Genomic DNA, 18,410 nt, shown 5'->3' with positions numbered 1-18,410 from the left:
TTAGACACCGAGTTACATAGCAACCAATGGCATTTCAGTAATCAAAAGCTCAATTAATTTTGCACTTCATCGGGAGTCCTTTCAGTTAAGCTCTTTTCATCAACCAATAGAACTTTGCAGTCTTATTTCAAACCCGCCCAATGTGCAAAAGAGAATGGAACATGGAATTGTGTAAATACTTGATTGTATTTCTAAAAAAAACACAAGGGTGAAGCATTAAGAAGACATTGCTTTAAAGCACTGAGGTCTGTTACCCAGAGGTCTAGACAGCAGATTTTGGACCTCGTTCCTGGTCTTTTGTAACTCTACCTAGGGTTTCAACATGTCACTGAATAGGTCTAAAGGTCATATCCATATTTTGGAAGATCCAGGACACTATCGCTATTGGGTCACTCAAAATGTTGCTGTTTTGGAAGCAATTATGTGCTCCCCTTCAGAACTATATAACCTATAACATTTTAAACAATATATTTGTAATCATGTTCTTCGATCTTGACACACATGCCCTCCTGGAACGCCTTACCTATCACCCTTTATTCACTTGCTCAGTGAAATTGCTTAGCTAACTCCTAAGATATTTGTGTGGGGTCATCAAAGACCAGCATAGCCACTCAGAAAATTGCTCCAGCACTACTGTTCGTGAGACACAATAGCACCACTTTGCAGGGGTGAAGGCTGCCCACAGCACAAGGGCTGTTTGATGTTGTTGACACTCACGACAATCAAGCACCATGTCAGCTCCTGTCGAATTCTTCTATTCCTCACTCCACAGATAAGTGAAATGCCATCAATCTAATTTTCCGAACAAAAATACAGAAGATGCACCAGCACATTGACAGCACCAAGCCATCTTCAATTCTTAGACCCACCCAGTCCCATAGAATCCCGTAATGGTCAACCTTTTAAGCCCTATTTCTCCTAGATCTCGCTGACACAGTCAACTCCCTAAAAGACACTTCTTATAAACATGATGCTTCAACAAAGCTCTCTCTGCAGATGCACTAATTACCATTGACAATGTCTCCCTCATTCAAGAAATCTTCCCAGAATAACTCAAGAAGGCCAGATCCTTCTACTCCAAAAGAAGCCTACACTAGACCATGATGGCCTTCATAACTACTGATGCATCATTCACCTACTATTCATTGGCAAGATCATTGAAAAAGCTGTCCAAGTTCAACTCTAAGAGCGTATCAATGCTAGCCATCTTCTGCAAGACTACCAGTCTCACTTCAGATCATGCTGCAGAATGAGACAGAAACTGCTACCTTAAACATCGTAGACAATGTCTTTTTGACCACAGATGAAGAAGACCCTTGCCTTCTAGTATTATTGGGACTCTCAATTGGCTTTGACCCAGTCACAGTCATCCATCCCACCCTCATATGCACCCTGGAGTCCCAAATGGGATTCAATGGCAATGTCGTTCACTGGTTCTCCTCCTACATTTCCAACCGACCATAGTTTGTTCACTTGGGCATGTATAGGTCAAAAAATATCCCTATCGCCGGTGGCGAAAAAAAAAAAAGTCGGCCTGGTACCAGCTCTTTGTTCTAAAGAAAGTCAAACCATTTCTTCCAAAAAGCCAGTTCAGAACAGCTGTTAAAGCCCTTGCCTTCTCGCATCCAGATGATGGTAATGCCTTTCTCCATGGACCCACAGACTCCACACTGGCATCACTTAGGGACATCCTACATACTGCAGGTGCTCTCATCCAGGGCATGAAGAAATATGATCATATCACCTCCGTCCTAATGAAACCTCATTGGCTCCCTTTTCCAGCCCACACGATCTTCAAAAACAGTTGAATCATTTACATAGCTATCATACCCAGCATCCACACATATCTTGCAGACTAGTTCACCATCTCTAGTGGATCTCTGCATATCCACATATTCTATACTGTACTGTACAATTGTTTCCCCAAGAAAAAGGTCCAAAATGGTAGTTTTGGGATATTTAACCTTAGCAAATATCAGATTGTATTTGGTTGCAGACTTCCTTTGCATATTCTCACCAGGACTGTGTCAATTCCATCTATGCTATCACATTTCATGGCTCCAAAGAGTGCAGGATGTTGCTGGCAATTTGAATTTGTGGTTAGTAAAATATCAGCTTGTCAGTTGGCTGATAAGGTGCATTTATTGTACCCTGCTCCAATCCAGGATTGAATTCAAGATTTTATTATATGTTTTTTTCTGTGGACTAACATGTGTTTATAATCCAAAAGATAGCAAGCACCTTTCTATTCTGAATCGCCCACGAATAAAGACGGCAGACGCCTTCCTATTCAGAACCAGCCACTTATGGAATCCTGTGGCTTTGGATATGCACAATGTGCCTTCTCCTGTGTCCTGTCCTTTGATCTTTCACAACACATTTATTCTATGTGGGCTAGGCTAGGCTCCAGCTAAGAATTGAATGGAGGAAAAAGTGGCAACCTCACCCATGTGGCAGCTGTCCACCAAAAGACATGGATGCATGTAATGCCAGTTGTCATCCAGGAGTCTAGGTTGTTATTAGGACTTTATATACACATTGATGATGCCAATGTGTGTCATACTGCCCCTGCACAACCATTCTCCTAACAAAACATTAATTCTAATTTTGCACATTTCATTGCCCATGCACATAATTCATTAGACACCTTAATTGTATTTCTTGATGTAAAGAAATGATTGTCACTCTAATTTGCTCATCTCTGTGTCAATGTCACAATAAATGTTCTCTCAAGGTGAACATGTAGTGATCAATACCACTGATGGTTCTGCTAAATACTTTCACTGTGAATTCTAGACACGGTGCCTAGGAGCAACTTAGTTTGTTGGAGCACGCAGAATTATTGCAATTAATCAACTCAGATAGAGGATCAATTTCTGTAAAGTAATCACAGAAAGGGGAGGAAACATTTCAGTACCATGAGATGGGCAGATCAACCAAGTCTGTCAGTGATTAATTATCTAGCTTTAATGAAATGTGAAGCATAAATGAACTTCACCCATGTTGAACTCCCTCATGGCAATGCACTCCACAGCAACATCCAGGCAAACACTTCCACCCCTGCATTTGGGTCAGTTCCCAATGCCCACCTAATCCAGCTAGAGGACTAGCAAGGCTGTTAGTCATCTCCACACTCCACTCTGCTACTGGGCCATTGACCCCTGACAGGAACTGCATTCATGTAATTCAGATAATGTACCCCTTGAATGGCTCCATCATTGTCATCGTCTCTGTCTCATTTCCACACAAGCATGTTTCATTACTTCATCTGTAGATAGCCACCCAACTACCAATGATCATTTGAATCTAGCTATGTACTGCATTCCGGTTTCATAGGCTCCTCACTTAAATAAATAAAAATACAAATGCAAAATATAGGCAATGGGAAGTCTATGGCACTCTTAACATACAAGATCACAGCAGCAGCCAGTGCAGGTAAGCACGGTAGGGCGGGGAGGGGTGATGTCGACAGACGACGGTATAAGATGTATTTAATTGTCCCTATTCCATCATCTTTCAACTCCTCCCCGCCCCTCCAACTGCCCCGCCCCACCACGGTTACCTGCACCGTGCACTGCTGCAAAACAGGACATGAGACAATGAACCAAGAAAAGAAGGGCTACCACTGTGAATAAAAAGACAAGTGAGCATATTGCACCCAGTGCTTGACAGAGCTGCTGAGGGGTGATGTTTGAAACAAGCCATGGTGTTTTGATGGTAAAACAGCTACCACAAATACAAGCACCCAAATACAGGAAATACACATTGTTGCATAAACACTTTTCTGGCAACACACATAAAGGCACATCAAGACACAAAAGGATGTTGGATGAATGTATTTATATGTATTTATATGTCCATGAAAATACACATGGTGAATAGATGATTTGATGGCTGTTAGTAAATACACCAATGAATTGGTGGTGGGTGTTGCTACAGGTGGAGAGAGGGAAGTATGGGTCTGGGTGGATGGTTGACGATTGGCAGAACTAACCTGCTGCCACACTCTCTCAACACAAGTGGTATAAACTGTGTAAGACAACTAAAGCAGTGTCCAACCAGACCTAAACGCGGGGATATTCTTTAGTAACAATGGTAACCCTTTAACTTCAGTCTAATAGTGGTATGCTTACACCATATAAATAGACATATAGAACAGCAATATATAGAAATACGACAATAAAAGTCAATACTCATAAAATACAAAATTTAAATACAGACAGATGATACTTAAAATATTAGAAAACCTCATCTAGTTTCTAACAATAACCCATAAAAGTTCTTCATATAACCACGTGGCAGTCATCAAAAAACAGGTTACTTGTTAAGATTCTGCCCGTGAGCCCACATTTCCCAACACCTTGAGGACTACATGCCAACTTTCCCTTACTGGAAGACAAAGAGTGCTCAAAATAGGACAAACCAAGACATACCTGTATTTGGACACAGTCCAGCTTTTTAATGACAATATAATGGACAGACAACACTGCAATCCCACAAAGCCGATGAAACTTTGTTTCTCCCAAATAGATCGACAGGTGCCTGTAGTTAAAAACATAGTAAAATCTCTAAACCAAACTACATGTGGAACTGAAGCCATTTTATGCAAAGTGTCCTGGGACCGCAACAGACGAGTACTCCGGGCACATTGGAATTACAAAAAGGGCTGCACAAGTGTCTGTTGTCTCTTCTGTAATATACCTTGTACTAGCGCTGCACGTGCTCCAACGTGATCACAATAGGGCGTTCACATATCTACATGGAAGCATAGCCCCATGCAAATAAAGAAATCTTTTGCCATTGTGCCTATGAGTATTATCAATGTGGGTGCTACGGCAAAGAAGCTAGCAGAAGGTGCAATGATTGTGCACCACACTGAGGTTGAGCTCAGTCAGTGCGCCCCTGAGGGTGCTCCTTGGAGGTAGGATACAGGCTGGTAGATACAGTCACTGTTTCCACCAGTGAGTTGAATTCTGCCCCCTCAAACTGAGGCACGGTCGCCACCCGCAGTGAAAGGCAGACTAGAAACAGCCAGTCCACTTTTCACTAATGTGCTGTTCCAAGTGCAGGCCCAGGGGTGTAGGTTGGGGGGGGAGGGTAGGGTGTTACACCCAGTGGTCAAAGTGGGGGGGAAAAAGTAGGGGAACTGTGGGCGGAGAATCAGAGGGCGGGAATAACCCATGGATTGGGTCAGTGGGAGCAGTCAGAGGTGTGGCAGAAAGAGCTAAATATCCCAATTTTTTGTATTTATTTCCAATTTCACTAACCGGTTACATCTTATTACATTATTTAATTTAACCAATGGATACACATTTTTAGTTAAGGTTTAATATGAGTTATTGACAATAAAATACATTCACAAAGTCGGATACGTTTCCAATCATAGAATGTCCCAAATATCCTTAAAAATGGAATCGCAAGCCCTTTGTCTCCCAGCCATGGAGTTTCTGTCATCAGCACTTCGCCTCCTTTTTTCCACAAGAGCAGTTCAAACATGAATGGCAAAATATCCTTGTTTACAAATGTTTTCCAAATAATTATGGTTCTGCCATATTTGCCACATAATACATCATCTGCTGCATAATATGATGATTTTAACTAATAAATTGTTTATAGCTCAAACGGATCAAAAGTTACTACAAAATGTCACTTGTGCTGCTGTGAAGAGGACGGCATTTACAAAGGTTGACTGGTCACCTTTCTCACTTCTGAAGCTGTATGTTTCACTGGCACTAATAAGGAAAAATCTTTGCAGAGACTGTTAGCATGTGTAAGAATGTCAAAACAATAAAGTATCAGAACATTTACAGCACCAGTAATACCAGTGTAGGGTGTCAGAGCACTTTACATCTCACATATTACTCAGAGAGAATCAATCATACGTGTGCAAATCACTGCATAGGAAATGTTACATAAGACAAAGGACTACAAGGTGTAGGAGTCACATGACAGCCATACTAGTAGGCAACATAGTTTAATAGTGATTGGTCTGGAGAAACACAAAGTCTGAATTTAAAACGTAATACCATGGTTGGGGGTTCTCTTTAATAATCAGAATTGATTTCTACCCAAATTAACCCTTTTTTGCAACATTAGGATAATCAAAGACTGGGTCACTCTCTGTTATTCTCAAGACCTTTACTACTGAGGTTTGAATAATATGTTATCCATTTTAGAATATTTATGGCACACAAGTAATAAGCCGCTGCCTACAACTCTTCTATAATATATTGTTTATTCTATGGGTCAAGCATAAACAGAGGGACTAGTGAGAGAATATCTCAGTACAAATACAACTGTCCATGAAGTTTCTCTTGAAATGTCAGGTTTTTTGGGCCCTATTTAAAATTTTGTGAAAAAAAGAGAAGAAACAAAACCCTTCCAGTTCTAGAAGAAAATAGTTCTAAAGCTAAACTCACATGAAAATGGCACATCCATGTTCAGCGGTCACGAAAACCCAGGAGAAAATATTATCTGTTTGTAGGAGAAAAACTCTGCGAAATGTAGAAAAAAGTAGGCAACTTCATTATTATAGGTAGTCCAATAATTGGGATTCATATGAGAGCCACAGGCCGCACTGGATGTTTTGCCTCTTTTTATCCCCTCTAATCAAATCAGTGAGATTATTTGTAAGGATTGTCCCAATATCGTGTTATGAAATGTTGCTGAATGTCAAGTTGTTGGTCAAGAAGGTGGCCAGAATCAACTCCAGAGCCGAACATGTTAACAAGAAAGAAAGTTTGTCTATTGGTCAAGTGTTCCATTAAATATTGGGAATTGGAGTTCTATTATACCTTTTCATTTTTAATATAAGAGACACATAAAAATGAAAGCCTTCTGTTACATTTAAAAATGAATGTATATTACAACTGTGCAGATGCCACTGTCAGTGTGGTCAATCCTTTGTACATATAGGAACTGCTGAGCCCGAGGAGGTCAGATCCACCAGCCGGCATGTCACTTGTTTTGGTCCTCAAATTGCACTGTAAACATCACAAAAGAGCAAACTAAGAAATCATGGTGGCTCGATCGGTGCCATTCAAACCTCCAAGTTTACATCACTCCTACCTTGTGGGGTACCCCGTACCATATTCTCGAGATGCTGTTTTCAATGGTCCTGCGATCTAAAGCTCTCCTCCCCGTCTTCACTTATGCAAGGTCCCCCATCTGTCTACAGCACTCTAGGGTGACTTCTAGGCCTGGGCTAAAAATCCGTACCGCTCGCGGAAATTGCGATAATTTGACATTTTCGCGTTCCGCGGAGAGCGCGAAAATGTCAACATTTCCGCAATCCGCATTTTACCGGAAATTTTTTGCTTGCTCGCGCTGTAAAATAATACATTCTTGCGTGCGCGCGATCGCCTTACCTGAATCCCCACGTTCGCCGACAAGTTTTCCCGATCCGGTCGCGTTCTCCACGAGATGTTGGATTGTTGGTAGCCATTTGCGCTGTCTCGCGACAGTTCGCGCCCGCAGTAACATCATTCGTCACGCGATCACGTCTTTCTTCTTGCGATCATTCACCGTGAGACAAGTGAAAACAAGAGGGCCGCGCCCGCGAGCAACCGCATGGGTAAGTTGGCGAGCCGCGACCACGCAGAACATACCGCGAACGGGCAGGAAAAAAATTGCGCATCTTCGCGATATTTCCACGTGTTTGCGGAGATTTTTAACATTTTCGCGATAATTTGCGAAAGTGAATTTCATAAATTCCGTCCACCCCTAGTGACTTCTCACCCCTACAAAATAAGATCTGCTGCTTAGAGAGTATACATGCCACATGTGCAAACCTAGTCCACATCAAAGATGCAGATGAGGTGGAACCATCAAGATTTTAAATGGATCACTTTGCATTGGTGAGCCCCAAATGTCACCAATTTCATCAGAGGATCTGAGTGTGATGTCAGTAAGAGTACGACTGCTCTGCAATAAACGAAATAGTATAGTGTCAGCGTAATCACAAATAGGTCATGTGAGGATCAGTTTTCTGTAAGTGGTCTTGGGGTGATGTTTCACTTTGTTTAGACGTTGTAATGAAGCAGCAGATATTCGGCATTTAATGACATCTAATGGTTAGTTTACCTGCTAGCGTCCACTGTTCTACAAAGAGGTAGTACTCCATAGAGCTGTCAGCAACTGGTGCTAGGATGCCCACTTGACTCTATGTCATTACAGACAGTTTCGAGGGCTGTCGGCCTAGAGCATTCTGGATGTTGTAGTCTTTGTTGGGTTTAACTGAACTAATTATTCTGACACACCTGACAACAATAATTTGTAGTTGTAGGAAATGTGTCTGTGATGACAAGGAGCGAGATGGACATCCTGCTTGGTGCAGAATGTACAATGTCCAGCATACCCTGTTAGCATATGGTTTATCTCTATTCCTCATGGTGAAGGTCTTCTTCCAGACTGTGATATGTAAGGTCCTTTGCACAAGCATTCTAGATATCCAGGACCACTAAAAATGTACCAATAAGAAACAACATTCCAAAGTTGTTACAACCTTTCCTAAGGATGAACATCTTTTTAATAAAACAAATTTGAAGCTTAGACCTAGATTCCGAGTTGGCCGGATGGTAGTCCAATATTTACCGCATCCAATACACACTGAAACTGCATGTCCTTACATTTACTGTGTCTGTAAGTAGCTCAAATCCAGTTTTTGTCTATGAATATAGGGCACAACATGTGTAATTCAGTCCTTACAGCACCAAATTCGAATAGGACACTTTACCCCGCACACTTTACTCCACATGCCATTACCCCGCAGCTTTAACACCGCAAAATCTTTTACAATGCAGGGCTTTACAATGCAATCCATTAGAACGCATTTCCCATTACAACGCAATTTACTATTCTAACTCCATCCGGCCGTTGCTTTGGGGAATGCATTCTAATAGTTTGCGGTGTAAAGCACTGTGTTGTGAAAGATTATGCGGTGTAAAAAATGCACGTTAATGGCATGCAGAGTAATGCATGCGGGGTAAAGGATGTTTCCCACCGAATTCTGCATGCATCATTGTTTACTAGGCATTTCCTCTTCCTAATTCTAGCAGGGTTGGCCTGCCAAAATGTACTTGTGAAAAATTGTCAGAGGGAATGAAGTGCAGCAATGATTGCACATCTAGAATTCTGAATCCCTGCCAAGGTTTGTGCAGGGACTGTAAATTAACAACCCATGCAGAATTATGTCTTATTACAAGAATAAAGGATCTGAAGCCGCTGGTTCTCTCTTGTCAATAAGAAACAGCCCAAGGATGTTGGGTCATCCAGATTAGTTTACTTAACAATGCCTGGCTTATTCGACGAAGGACATATATGGGTTGAAGGCTACACAGACAAAACCCTTTGGAAAGGAAGACAATACTCTAGTCTTTATAATAGCAAACCTGCTAGCCATTAAAATTGGCAGATTCAGCCACCTGCCTAATTTAGGCTTTAATCCTGCCTTAGTATTACAAATATGAAGCCTCAGGATGCTCTCATCCTCTGCTTGAAATTAACACCCAAAGGGTCCCATTTCTTAGTTAGATGAGCCACTCGGTCATCCAGACTCCCAAAGAGTGTGCACCTAAGGCCTACAGCACTTGATGCAAAGCACAGAGACCTTTTAAAGCTGTGTAACTATATCCAGGGCATTTCGGCAGGTGAAATAGTGGTTCTTGAATTGATAACCAAATGCTATTTGTGAGCAAAGAGAAAAATGATTGTACCTTGGCTACCCCAACGGCGTACTAGAACATAATTTCATTTGTCCTGTACAGCCATCTGCTACGTCCTAAACACACCACTTCAAACTGCACTCCACTCTTTGTTTCTCCTTCACCACACCGGGTTCTAACATTTAATACACTCCCTTACACTACTCCATAAACTTATAACCAGCCACAAGAATGTTACTTACAATGCTTACTCACAAACCTCTCGACACAACATTGGTTAGATATGGCCCTAACTCATGGGCTATCAATTATCCTATGAATATCTCCAAGAATGGGAAAAAGAATCTCAAACACAAACTACTGAAACAGCACCCGGAAACTCTAATTGCTGATACCTACCATAATTTGACAAATGACACCAAGCAAACTAATTTTGTCTTCTATTCCAAATGCCCGGCAAAATGGAAAAACATCTTCCTTATCCTCCTTCAGGTGACCAAGACTATCAAGATACCCTATGGAACAAAACTGACGATGTCCCCCTTTTCATCTTTTATAGGTGAAATTTATACATCCATTTTCAAGACAGGAAACATTCTTATACAAGCGACCGACCCTCAACTTTCCTTTTTCGATCAACACTTTCTGTCATTTTTCAATCCTCTCCCTAATCAGAGCGATCCGCCCCAAATGTCGTAATCCCACGACCCCTGACACTCACCCAAGAACCGACCCGCCCTCTCCCCCCTCTAAGAGCCATCCTGCTCGGAGTCACCCCCTACCCTGACTAGCAACCTTACATCCCCCACCAACACACAAAAAACACAAACGATCACAAGTGGGACCTCACCTGAGCCCACCCTAATCCGCAGTCTCTCGGTCTCTAATCGCACAATTGGTCACCGCAAGCCTAGTTACTCGAGCCCCATTGCTAGACCAGCTTCACCTGAACCCTCAGCAGACACACCACTCCCTACCACTAATGACCCTATTCAACCCCCTCGGACAATCCACAAATCTAGTCCCAATGATAAGGAGCTCTCCCTTATCAAAACACACTCTGCTCCTCTCTACCAATGGGTGGAATCGCAGCCTCCCTCTTGCAATGCGGGAAGCTGCAATAACTCATTCACACAGATGTTGTCATGTATGGAACAGACACTTGACTCCCTGGCAAATGACATAACACACCTAAGACTTGACATCACAAGACAGGCTAAGCTTTACAGCTTTCTCACCCCGAGAGTGAAAAGTTACTTCCGCACACAGGCTCTCCTATCACAGCCTCTAATCACATCCCCTGGCCCTACACTCCCTTATGTCATCTATCCCACAGACTCCATCGTGCCCTCCGCACCCTATCTGATCTTGAAGCCACTGCTGTCAGCAAATTCTACTTTACTAAGTCCCAAACTAGGTTTCCCCCTCCTCAATTCCAGTTATTGTGAGCTCAAATAGAATCCCCATAACTATCAACGAGCCCAGACCACCAGCTCAATTCACCACCATTCAAACACTACCTTCCTCTAAGAAAAAGCCCTGCCCTCTCTCTTGCATGCTCCTCAACTGTAGATCAGCAACCAAACACGCTACTGATATAGCGGAATCTATTCAGGGAAGAAATAGATACAGCTTTCCTCACTGTATCACGGCTAAAGGAACACGCCTCCCCTATACTTGACCTGCTAACCCCTCCCAAGTACACCAACGATAGACAGGACAGACCTAAAAGATCTAGTGGAGGTCTAGCCATAATTTACAAAATAGGAATATACCTCACCACTTTAAGTAAGGCAGATTACTTGTCCTTCGAATACCTTGGGGCTGAACTTATAAGCAAAGACTCCCCAACTATTAAATTCCACACCATCTACCACCCTACGGGTGATCAAACCCTCTTCAAAGAAGTTATCTGACCTAATTACTCGGTTCTCCTTAACTGGCATGAAGGATGTGTTCCTGGGCCATTTCAACATTCATTGGAACAACCCAGAAGACACCTCAGTTAGACTACTTATGAACATTCTTGAAATTTACGCCCTAAACCAACTCTGCAATAAACCAACACACATCAAAGGCTCCACTCTAGATGCGATTATCACTAAAAATGATCTGATCTCCGTCAGCTCCATATCACCTATTGACTGGTCTCACCACCATCTAATTCTTTTCAATAGCAGTACCCCAGGCTAACCCCTACTAGATGCTACTAAGAAACCTAAGAACTTAACCAGAAATATCCCCTATTTTTGAACTTGAATCTAAGATTTGTGAACAACTACAACGTCCCCCCTCTCATACACCGCTGAAGACCTCACTACACACTACAACACATTGATCTTGGATGTTCTCAATCAAATGGCCCCACCTAAACTAAAACAACTCAGATCAATAAAATCCAAATTGTGGTTCAATTCTGATCTAAACAGAGTAAGAAGAATACTGAGACAGGTAGAAAGGACATGGAGCTAAAACCCCTCACCAAAACACCTAGCATTACGTAGAACGACCAGGTTCTCATACATGAAACACATCTTTAGAGAAAAAGGCTCCTTCTTCCGCAACCAATTAGACCATGCAAAGAATCAACCTGGGAGCTCTTTAACATCGTCAAACCCTTCACCCCCTCATGTTATAATCGCCACTAATGAACGTTGTGAAGAAATTGCTAGCTTTTTCTCTGACAAATTCGACAAAATTGAGCAATCCTTCTTACATGTCTCCACTCTTCCCTCCGTCCTCACCACCCGCAGCAACCCACCTCTGCTCACAACAGCTCCACCTCCATATCCCACTATTGACCAAACAATCCCTAGTGGCTACCTTAGCCACTCCAAACTGAAAAATAACACCAACTGGGCTGACTTCAAACCCTTATAAATGCACAGGAGGTTCAGCACTATGTACTATGGTTAGATCTCCAAGTACCTAAATACTTTTGTATCGTTAACAGTTAACGAGTAAAATTCTGATAAAGCACACGACACATTAAACATATACGTTTTTTTTCTTTTTCTTCTTTATTGATTGTGTATGAAGATTTCTTCCATGTCATATTTCATATTTTCATAGCCAACGCGTTTCGTCTCCCATGAGACTTCTTCAGGGCTATCAAAAGAGCATACACGAAAGAGTTTTAGAGTTCAATGTTAGCATTTCTAAACATTGTATGCGGTCTCTGTTGTTTTGAAATAGATGCAATTAATACTGTGAGTACTTTATACCTATACGGCGTTGGGTGGGGTGTAGACACAAGAGGCACGATTTCTATGTTTGATTGTGTGCTCATGACTCCCCGTAACACGCTATTATACTCTATTTGCGAATACATGAAAAAAATGGTGGTATTGTCTAGCGCATGCGAATATGATTTCGTATGGAGTGAGGATATGAAAAATGTCCACCCTTCTTGTTCGTTTTGTAAATAAGTGTGAATAAGGAGAGATGTCTCCATGTTAATTGTGTAACGTGTCTATCTCATTGTCATTTCGCTAAAGACAATTTGACAACATTATGAGTCCACAATGTGATGACAGCATCGCTTATCATAACAGGCTATGTATTATAGCTTTTTAGACAGAATTGATGTTTTTATATTTTCCAAATAATAGAACTACATGACTATGTGGTATGTTTTTATTCTCTAAATGAATTCAGTGTATCACTAAATATGATTTGAATATTGAAAGATTTTACAGATATACTTATTATAGATTATTTTATGATTTAGATAATACTTGAATTTTGGAAACCATACCCCAAAGAACGACACGATAGAAAGGAATTAGATTCACCATATCATTGAGGTATGCAAATCAAATATGACTTTAAAGAATATTATGCAATAGTGATGTAAAGGTCTACTTATGATTGTTAAGTAAGACATAAATCGAGCATAGAATATTTACAATGAGGATGTGAATTTGTATTACAATAAAACTATGTATTTTATACTTTTAAGTGAAGCTTTTTGTAACCCTAAAGCTCTTGACCATCATGTGGTTGTTAGGTAAATAGGATGCTATATACTTGCAAGTTAAGAAACTTAGGTGTTAAGGAACACGTGATATGTATTTATGAAATTATCAATTCAGACAACAACTAAATACTAAAAAATAATAATACTAATGCTGTCCAATGCTTTTATAGACTAGGTCCTTTATCTGTGTATGTAAAATGCTTTATGAATGATATGGTCAGTGTAGAATTATATAGAGCTGCTATGTTTTTATAAGCAAAGATTTGTATGTGAAGGAATCGAAATATGTTTTTAAACAATGTTTAGAAATGCTAACATTGAACTCTAAAACTCTTTCGTGTATGCTCTTTTGATAGCCCTGAAGAAGTCTCATGGGAGACGAAACGCGTTGGCTATGAAAATATGAAATATGACATGGAAGAAATCTTCATACAAAATCAATAAAGAAGAAAAAGAAAAAAAACTTATATGTTTAATGTGTCGTGTGCTTTATCAGAATTTTACTCGTTAACTGTTAACGATACAAAAATATTTAGGTACTTGGAGATTTAACCATAGTACATAGTGCTGAACCTCCTGTGCATTTATATGTTGTTGTAGGACTTTGTCCTACATTATTGAGAGTAAAGAGGGTAGTACTCTCTGGTTTCGTGCACTATTTGAATTGTTTACGTCAACCACTAATATTTGTTTGGTGCGGTCCTAATCAGCCTCCACCCTCTTCCCTTGTATATATATGACTTCAAACCCTTGACTGAAATAGAAGTCTTCAATACAATCAATAATCGAATTTAAAGCCATCGGCCCACACCATGGACCCCATCCCATCCATGATGGTCAAAAATCTCAAGCGCATCATTGCCCCATTCTGGACCCTAATCATCAACTCTTTTCTCTCCATGGGCTGTGTCCCGAACTCTCTTCAACTAGGAAAAATCCCACCCATTTCCCAAAGATCCCAGGGCTGACCCAAATGATTTCAACAACCTCAGACCTATCTCCAACCTCCCGTTCCTAACCAAAACGGTGGAAAAATGCATCATACAACAACTTAATCATCAAATACTTAAATTCACCCTCCTTGACACCTTTCAATCCGGTTTCAGGAAAGGCTGTAGTACTGAAACTACCATGCTCAATATATCTGATGACATCCAGAGATCCTTAGACGAGGGGGACGCTTGCCTTCTTATACTACTTGACCTATCTGCGGCTTTCGATACTGTTGTTCACCCAGCCCTACTTGAATCACTAAAGATTTGGTATTAATGGCACCATCTTAAAATGGTTCACATCCTTCCTACAACACTGTTCACAACAAGTCAAAATCAACTCATGTCTATCAAAACCCACATGGCTCACTCTTGGTGTGCCGACGGGCTCAATTCTCTCCCCCTCCCTTTTCAATCTCTTCATGGAACCCCTTACGGTCATCTTGAAGCAGGCAGAGATCAAATATCACCTTTATGCTGATGAAACTCAACTTTACTACAAATCATCCAGTGACATTCAACATCTCAACGCCACACTGAACAAGATAAAATCCTGGTTTTACTTTAATCACTTAAAGCTAAATCCCAACAAAACTGAAATAATTTTATTCTCCCACAAATGCAACCACCTACCTATTGACGAATAGATCAATTACTTGAATGCTTTAAATTGCTCTCTCATTCTTTCCAACTCCGCTAAGTCCCTTGGCCTCTTCTTGGACAACAACATATCAATGAAAGAGCACATCAAAAACTCATCCAAATGAACGCTTTATGCACTAAAACACCTCAAGAAAATTAAACCATTCATCTCCTCCGATGATTTCAAGATTGTAATGCAATCTCCGGTCCTCTCCAAACTGGACTATGGAAATGCCATTCTCACTTGGACGCCAAAATCTCACCTTGCCCCCCTTAGATCAGTTCTAAACATGGCAGCCTGGTTCAATACTGATGTCAAACGGTTTGAACACATCACTCCTAGTCTCAAGATACTCAACTGGCTTCATATCGAAGGAAGAAGTACTTACAAGACTGCCTGTATCGTCCACAAAGCCCTTCACTGACATTCACACAACTACTTACAAAACAAGCTTATGAATCTAGATTTTTTAGAAGATCCATTTTGCTCCTACCTCCCAATCTAAAAAAATCATCTACCGAGTCTCGCTCTTTTTCTGGAAATGCTCCGAGGATATTTAACTCTCTACCTAGCGATCTGTGATGCAACCCCTCCTTCCTTTGCTTCAAAAGAGACCAGAAACTCCTCCTCCTTAACAAATACTTTAATTCTTAGACAACTGACCCTGATTATTATCTTGTGCACAGGACTAGACCCTCTGTCATAGTCGGTTGTTTGTTTGTTTGCTTATGCTGTCTATTGATCCTATCGAATTGTTCTCTTGTTTTGGTTTTATTATTGTGCTTTGTTGTGTACTATTATTTATTGAGTCTCGCTTCATATGTTATTGCATTCCTGATTTACTGGATTCACTCACAATCATGTAAAGTGCTCTGACACCTTCAGGTTTAGCTAGCTAAAACTTATAAATCTCTATTTGGAATGTTTGGGCAAGTGACACTATTGGGTGATATGATCCTCTTCCTCATCCAAGAGAGCTGTGTCAGGCTCTTGCAGTGTTCTTGGAAGCATACAACATTCTGTCACATTTCAAATCACACCTTGAGAACCAAGAAAAAGCAAATCTGAAACAAAGAGTCATGTACAGTGGTATTGGTAGTTTTCAAATTAATTATTCTTTCAAGCATCTGGCAAAGTATAAAAGCTCATCACTGCTTCTACTTATAGACCTGCCTTAGTGAACTTCCTGGTACTTGTTGCAGTCCCGTCCAAACCAAGATTTTATACCTTATCAAAGTCCCCACAGATTGGCCAGGTCACACTTTATGAATCAATTTCAGAGTGATTCATAGAATGCCATCTTGAGCCAGAGAGACATGGATATTAATATCACATGCCAAGGGATATGATCCAGCATCACAGAGTATGCTCTCCTTTGAATGAGTCTTTGTACCAAGCTAATGACTCCTAGGAGGGTAATCATGTGCATAGCAGAATATCTATGAATGACCTATCCTAGTGTCACACTAATAAGGTGTGCTACCAGCAGTGATGTTCTTTGCCATTAAAATATGAACTTTCAAATGTATTAGCATTTGCGGTAACTTTCTGCTGCTTCTTTACTGGGCAGAACACAGATGTTCCTGGGAAACATCTAATCAATAAGGCAATTACTAGCATTCCCAGTGAATTCAGATGACTCTTTACATACAACACTGTCTAGTCTTGGACCAATGTCTGAGCACTAATGTTGGCAGAATTGTAGATCACCGGTTCACACTGCTTGTAAACAAACCACCCTGCTTAGAACAAAATCTAAACGGAATGCTTAAAGTATCAAGCCATTATTTCAAGAAACCAAGCAAACAGCAAACCACTGGGTGACCATTTGATGTCCCAACGTGAGGAAGCACAACCCCAGGGGCAATCGCCTGGTGCTCCTATCTGCCTGCGGTGCTCTGCTCACCACCCTCCATTTGAACTCAAGCCAGTCAAGAGCAGCCTATGGTAATTCCTAAAGAGGATTCAGTTAAGGATAAAGTCAACACCCAAAACACATAGTTGATTACAGGTTCCATACAGCAAAATGAACTTAAGAAGTTCGGGGCATGGGAGTAGTATTGTGATGTCCAGTTATAAGCAGAAATGTCAAAAAAGTCCAAACTAATGTAAACCTAAAACAATGTGTCCAAGCCCAAAATTAATAACTGACAAATTCAAAGTGTTGTGAAATCAGCAGGATTGAGTCTTAATGCACAAAAGTGCTTATTTTCCGTTCTCAAAAAGCCCTAGGTGGGGCTAGCAGCGTAGCTGATCTTCCCTTAATACAGACTTGTTTTATGAAGGCTAAAAATATGCTTAGTAGTTCATAATGATTTTCGTCATCTTGGATGGAGCATGTTATGATGCATATATTTTCCTCAGGGAGAGATCTTTGAGAAGGAAATTATTTACAAGTCTTTTGAACAGATCATGTAAAATCCAGGTTAAACGTCATTCTCCAGGTGTATGCTTTCAGTAGGTGAAATAATGTCCCGGTCTGTTAAAACTCTAACAGTGATGGGCCTGGGCTGTGATCTGTGGTCTGGCATTAGGTGAAGGGTTTTGTAGAATTTTCCACAAAGGAGAAATCCTAGGAGAAATTCCATAAATTCTCAGCAGGAAGGTTGCTTTTCAGAAAGTGCTAACGCATTTTTCCATCCAGCCTTCTGCAGTTCCTTTTTCTGAATGTGCTTCTGAAAACCCTTTTTGTTCTTCCGGTTCGAAGAGAATCACCTTCAATGAGTGAAATGTCTATAGGATACCTTATGTCATGTATTTTGTTGTCCAGGGTGCCTATCAGGTTTTCAGCATTCAGCTTTAGGCGCTAAGATTTGTCAACATAAAATAAAAGGTCATATGTCAGAACATTGACAACAAAAACATTGTCCTAAAAAATCTTGGCTCCAGAATATCGATTGCCACAATCTTGTGGAGGTAAGTATATCGAGCTAACAACAGATCTGCTAATCCGAACTCCTCATCTATTTACCTTGAAAATTCATATACTTTCTAGATACATAGTTCAGATTAGTAAACCTATACTTATCCATGTATAGTCAAATGACCAATATTGTTACAGTCATTATTTGGATACAATACGTTTGTAGAATGATATGTAAAATTCAATATTCTGGTAGTGCACCCATATGAAG

At 40.7% G+C, this 18,410-nt stretch overlaps 1 protein-coding gene and 1 pseudogene across 2 annotated transcripts in view; both read right to left on the bottom strand.

Annotated features, from left to right (window-relative positions):
* Positions 1-18,410, bottom strand: part of LOC146784167 (uncharacterized) — a 901,426-nt gene that overhangs the window by 72,472 nt on the left and 810,544 nt on the right. The gene's annotated exons all lie outside the window — the stretch shown is intronic.
* Positions 30-109, bottom strand: LOC146784168 (small nucleolar RNA SNORD36; annotated as a pseudogene).

Source organism: Triturus cristatus, chromosome 11, assembly GCF_964204655.1.
Source record: "Triturus cristatus chromosome 11, aTriCri1.1, whole genome shotgun sequence".
NCBI lineage: Eukaryota > Metazoa > Chordata > Amphibia > Caudata > Salamandridae > Triturus > Triturus cristatus.
The sequence above is the reverse complement of the archived record's forward strand: the minus strand, read 5'-3'. Positions and strand labels throughout refer to the sequence as shown.